Genomic DNA, 6,000 nt, shown 5'->3' with positions numbered 1-6,000 from the left:
GGCTAAGATTGTCTTTTGCCTTTAGCAAAGTGTCAACATCGAGCCAGCCGAGCTCCCTGAGTAGGGTCACTCTGCTGTTTCAAGGACTTGTCAATGGACTGTAGGCAGTAAGGAAATGTATTTTTTCTTTTGCCTTTGTTTCCCGCATCATTATTATTGATATGTAGTTTTTAAGTATACCTGTTTTTTTTTTTAAGTTCTATAGAAATGATCTAAGAAACAAGGGATTAAATTTTGGCTTTTAAAAAATATTACTTTTTATTGTTGTATATAACCCTTTGTTTATTTGGATATTTTTTCAGAAATAGACTTAAAGATGATATTTTAATTTTATTTTTTTTTAAAGATTTTATTCATTTATTTGAGGGACAGAGAGCATGCACTATCGGGGTGGAGGTGGTGGGGAGGGTAAAGGGAAACGGAGAAGCATACTCCCGGCTGCGCAAAGAGCCCTATGTAGTACTTGATCCCAGGGCCCTGGGATCGTGACCAGAGCCGAAGGCAGGTGCTTAACCAACTGAACCACCCAGGCGCCCTGATATTTGAATTTTAATAGCCCTTTAAATGTCTTGAATCTGTCCCCTGAATCAAGTAAATATTTCAAAAATGACAATGTCTCATTTATTTTCAGTATTTATACATAATTGGATTATCCAGGTCTTATCTCTCTTCTTTTATTCCTTAGCTCATTTCATCAGTAACCAAATCTCTATCAGGGTTCCTTGCAGAGAAATGAACATAAAGAAAACTTACTCAGCTTTAATGAATAGAGAAATACTTCCTGGACTTTCTGGATTTAAATAAATACTGAGAATGTGTTCATCAGTGAATTTCATTTATTCGTGTTATTATTCATATATAGTAGAATTAGTAATCTCCAAAATGCTATTCTCTTCTTATAAAAGCCCATTTATTCTTCTTTCTTCCATTCAACCAATCTTTACCAATTACTTATAAGGATATGTCTTTTCCACTAAAATGTGACTCCATTGTGGTCCAGAAGTGTCTTTTTCGTTTCCATCTTTCTACCCTCAGCATATTACATCTGGTATTTAAAGAGCTATTCAGGGGCACCTGGGTGACAGTCGGTTAGGCAGCGGACTCTTGGTCTTGGCTCAGGTCATGATCTCAGGGTTGTAAGATGGAGCCCTAAGTCAGGCTCTGCGCTCAGCATGGAGTTTGATTCCGATTCTCTCTCCCTCTCCTTCTGCCCCACCTGCTCATGCTCTCTCGCTCTCAAATAAATAAATCTTAAAAAAAAAAAAAAGCTATTAATTTTTTTAAAAGATTTTATTTATTTATTTTTGTGAAAGAGAGAGAGAGCACGGGTTCGGGGGGCGTGGAGGGGGTGTGGAGAGGGAGAAGCAGACTGCCCGCTGAGCTGGGAGCCTGATGCAGGACCGATCCCAGGATCCTGGGATCATGATCTGAGCCGAAGGCAGACGCTTAACCAACTGAGCCACCCAGGCACCCAAGAGCTATTCAATAAGTATCTGTTCAAGAATGAATGAAAGAATAAAAAGAATAAATGTGGTCTTTCCAGAACCCAGATCCATCGATGGTGTTCTGTTTTCCCAAAGACCATGAAAGCTATCCACGGTCATATTGCACGTTTCACTGACATTCCAGAATTCCCTGGTCCTGATAATATTTACTTGCCCTTCTAGAAAGGCCTTTGAGAGTTTTCAGCAAAGGAGAATGGTAGGATATCATAACCAAGGCCTCATCATAGAACACGCTCTCCTTTCTGGCTATTCAGAAGACATCAGGTGCTTTCCCTGCGTTTAACATTCCCTCTATTCTTGGTCAAGTACAACACCCACTTCTCCCTGACCTCTGACTCTCAATTTACTCTAATAAAACAATCAAGCCTTTTTTTGTCAGCAGCTCAGGGTTAATTGTTCTTTCTAAAGCTTGACCTTCGTACTGTTTTTAATCCCTACCCTCTCGTATCCACAGATGCTTGCCTATCTGATATATTTTAACTTATTTATGCTGCTCGCATGCATAAGCTCTTTCTAGCTGTGCTGCTATGATAGGAAAAGTCACAAAAGGAAGGTGACCTCTTCTCACAAACTGCTTAGATAGATCTTTTAACAAATGGTGGTTTAGAGAAATAGTTATACGCCTGTGTCCTTTCCTTTCACTGGTCACTTACCAATTCAAATGTTCCTCTAGTTGTTACTTATTCTTTTTTTAATTGTTCAAGCCTGAAGGCTACTAACTATATATTAGCCTGATTGAAAAAAATCAATGTTTAACAAATAAGTGAGGCATTAACTGTATGAAAGTTAGTCATGTCAAAAACACACATCTGACTTACCCAGAATAACCATCTTATGTCCTAGAGAGGGGGTTTGGTGTAAATTTCCTATCAAGTTGCTGAAATATTGAAATATTTCAGGGATTCCTGAGGATTTCATGGCCAAGAAAGTGTGTGAACTCCTCCTAAAAATAATTTCAAGTTGAGAGCAATTGCCCCAGAGGAAGACCAGGAGAGCTAGAAAACAAAAATTCTGCTCTTAGGTCCAGGAAAAATTTTGTATCGGGTCCTGGGAAAACTGCCAGAAATTCGCATTGCCCTTGATTCCTTTTCCAGATGCCTGTTTTACTAGAGGGGGGAGTTGTTTTTTTTTTTTAAGTGTCTTCTGATATGTATGCATTCTTACTGTATTTTAAATCCGTAATGAATTCCAAATGTTCCCTTTGCTTATTCTTGGGTACTCCAGGACTGAAATACATGCCAGAAAGGAACAAATTCTTTTTCCGACCTTTTACTCCATGATTGCCACTGATCACTTCTGAATTGTAAATTATGCGCTTTTGAAACTGTGAGCTCCCAGCTGCCTTCACCTCCCCCAAGCCGTGGTCACCTGGGGACAAGCCCCACGGGTTGAGCAGATGTGGTAGTACCTGTATTTTTTCTCATTTTTCTTCGTACATATGAGTACCTCTCATATGAAATGACTCCTGAATTCCGACAAAATTCCTGGTATGTATTATAAACCAGTACCTTCGTCTTTGCACCACTAATCTCAGTGGTAACTTCCAAAAGCTGTTCTAATACTTAACACCAAATTAAAGTCTTTACCTTTGCTTTTACAAAATGTAAAACTATGATACATTAAAAAACTTAACAGGTCAAGAGAATGAGAAGACAAGCCACATACAAGAGAAAATATTTGCAAAAGACGTATCTGATCAAGGACTGTTATCCAAAAATATACAAAGAACTCTTAAAACTCAACAATGAGAAAACAAACACCCAGATTAAAACGTGGACAAAAGACTTTGACACCTCACCAAAGAAGATATACAGATGGCAAATAAGCATATGATAAGATGTTCCATACTGTATCTGATCAGGGAAATGCAAATTCAAACAACAGTGAGAAAAACGACAACAACGAGATACCACTACATACCTATTAGAATGGCCAAAATCCAGAACCATGACAACACCAAATGCTGGCAAGGATGTGGAGCAACAGGAACTCTCATTCATTGCTGGAGGGAATGCAAAATAGTACAGTCTCTGTGGAAGACAGTTGGGCAGTTTCTTATAAAACTAAAAATACTTTCATTATATAATCCAGCAATGGTGTTCCTTCGTATTTCTCCAAAGTAGACGAGCTTTATTTATAATTGACAAAACCTGGAAACAAATAGATAAATAAACTGTGGTACATTCAGACAATGGAATATTATTCAGCACTAAAAAGAAATAAAAAGCTATGAAGGAAAGCCACGAAAAGACGTGGAGGAATCTTAAATGCATAATACTAAGTGAAAGAAGCCAATGTGAAAAGGCTATATACTCTATGATTGCAACTCTATGACATTCTGGAAAAGACAAAACTCTGGAGACAATATAAAGATCAATGGTTGACATGGATAAGAAGGAGAGATGAATAGGTGGAACAGAGGATTTTTGTATGATACTATATGGTATGCCTGTACGGATGTCTGATATGATTTGTATGATACTGTAATGGTAGACACATGTCATCATACATTTGTCCAAACCCATAGAATGTACAACACCAAAAGTGAAACTTAATGTAAACTTTGGACTTCAGGTCATGATGATTTGTGAATGTATTCTGGCAAAATATACCATTCAATTTTAACAAATCAATTTTAGGAATTTTAACAGATACACCACTCTGGTGCAAGTTGCTGAAAACGGGAGGCTGTGCATGAGTTGGGGCTATGCATGAGTATATGGGAAATCTCTGTACCTTCCTCTCAATTGTGCTGTGAATGTAAAACTACAATAAAAAATAAGTTCTACTAAATATATGTTTAAAAAAACTATATATGTTTAGGGCGCCTGGGTGGCTCAGATGGTTAAGCGTCTGCCTTCGGCTCAGGTCATGATCTCAGGGTCCTGGGATCGAGCCCCATATCAGGCTCCTTGCTTAGCAGGGAGCCTGCTTCTCCCTCTGCCTGCCACTCCCCCTGCTTGTACTCTCCCTCTCTCTCTGTCTGGCAAATAAATAAATAAAATCTTTAAAAAAATTAAAAAACTATATATGTTTAAAAACACAATTTAACTGAGTAAATTTTAAAGATCCGATTGGCTTTATTCAACAATTCATGAATTGGGTAGCGTACTATCTGGCATATAGAAAGAAGCTCCAAAGAACTCTATAAAATGAAAGACTTTTATAGGCAGAGGGGGCAGGACAAAAGAAAAGGGGGTTAGAAGCAAAGAGTGGGTTGTTTCAGGCAAGGTCACCTTCCTTTTGGGGATGGTAGGGGTCTATCAGGTGGATTACCTGACCAGGAAATTCCAGACTGTCTGGTTAAGATTGCATTCCTGGGAGAAGCTGAAAATGCAATTACATTAGGGATTAAGTCTTGGTTTAGTGATGTGGGCTTAGTACAAGTGACTCCATTTGGGGCCTGTTGTCTCTTTAAAATATTTAATATATATATATATTAAATTGTGTGTGTGTGTGTGTATGTGTATACACAACTGACTGGAGACTTGAGGGTTAAGATGCTAAAACGGTGTCAAGCTAAATTCATCTTCCCACTAAAATACCATGAAAAAGTTTTTGAAAAATAAGAGTCAACTATTTACAAGAAGAATTTCAACTTACAGTATGGAGGAGGCTGAATCTAGAAACTTTATCATGGATAATTTATCCTCTGAAAAAGAAGAGCAAGGGTTCCCAGCTGGCTCAGTAGGTAGAGCATGTGACTCTTCATCTCAGGGTTGTGAGTTCAAGCCCCACATTGGGTGTGAAGCCTACTTAAAATAAAAATTCAAAAAAAATTTTTGAAAAAAGAAGAGCAAATTTGCAAGGTAGAAGTTAAGCCTTCAAACTGTTATTCAGTCAGAATCTACAAATCCCCAAAGGTGGCACCACAAAGTACAGAGGGCTAGGGAGGTGGGTGAGGCCGGTTACAAAATGTGATGGCTAGGCCCCAAGAATAAAGAGCTGCAGATGAAGCAGCACGTGGAAGCACACTGAGAGCCCACAGTATTCATGCTTGTAGTTTTTACATTTATCACAGCTGATTAAAAAAGAACCACAGATAACCTCTGATTCTTGACAACATAAATTCTCCTCATTGCAGACAACTGGACAGTGAGTCAGGACAAGATCTTACCCTGCGGCTGCTCGACAGGTGATAAATGTAAACGTCTGCTGGATTCCAGAATTTGGCCAAGGGAGCATGTACTTGCACCCTTCTACAACTTTAGACCTAACAGTTCTCAAGAGGATGGTAAAGAGAAGCAGAGGAAATTTCATCTATCCGTTGGCCAACTCAGACTGGAAGGAACTTCCCTCGTTGACATGTAATAGGAAAACAATCATCACCACAACATAAGAGCGACCAAAAATTCTACAGTTCAAGGAAACAGAACACTATCTGAAGATTCCAATGAAGAGCATATATCTGAAAATGACTTACTATAGGAAAAGAATACTCTACAAAATGTCTGTGTCCTTAATAGAATGCAAGGAGACATGATATCTATCAAAT

This window comes from Phoca vitulina, unplaced genomic scaffold (genome assembly GCF_004348235.1).
Source record: "Phoca vitulina isolate PV1807 unplaced genomic scaffold, GSC_HSeal_1.0 scaffold157, whole genome shotgun sequence".
Taxonomy (NCBI): domain Eukaryota; kingdom Metazoa; phylum Chordata; class Mammalia; order Carnivora; family Phocidae; genus Phoca; species Phoca vitulina.
Note: the sequence above shows the minus strand (reverse complement) of the source record.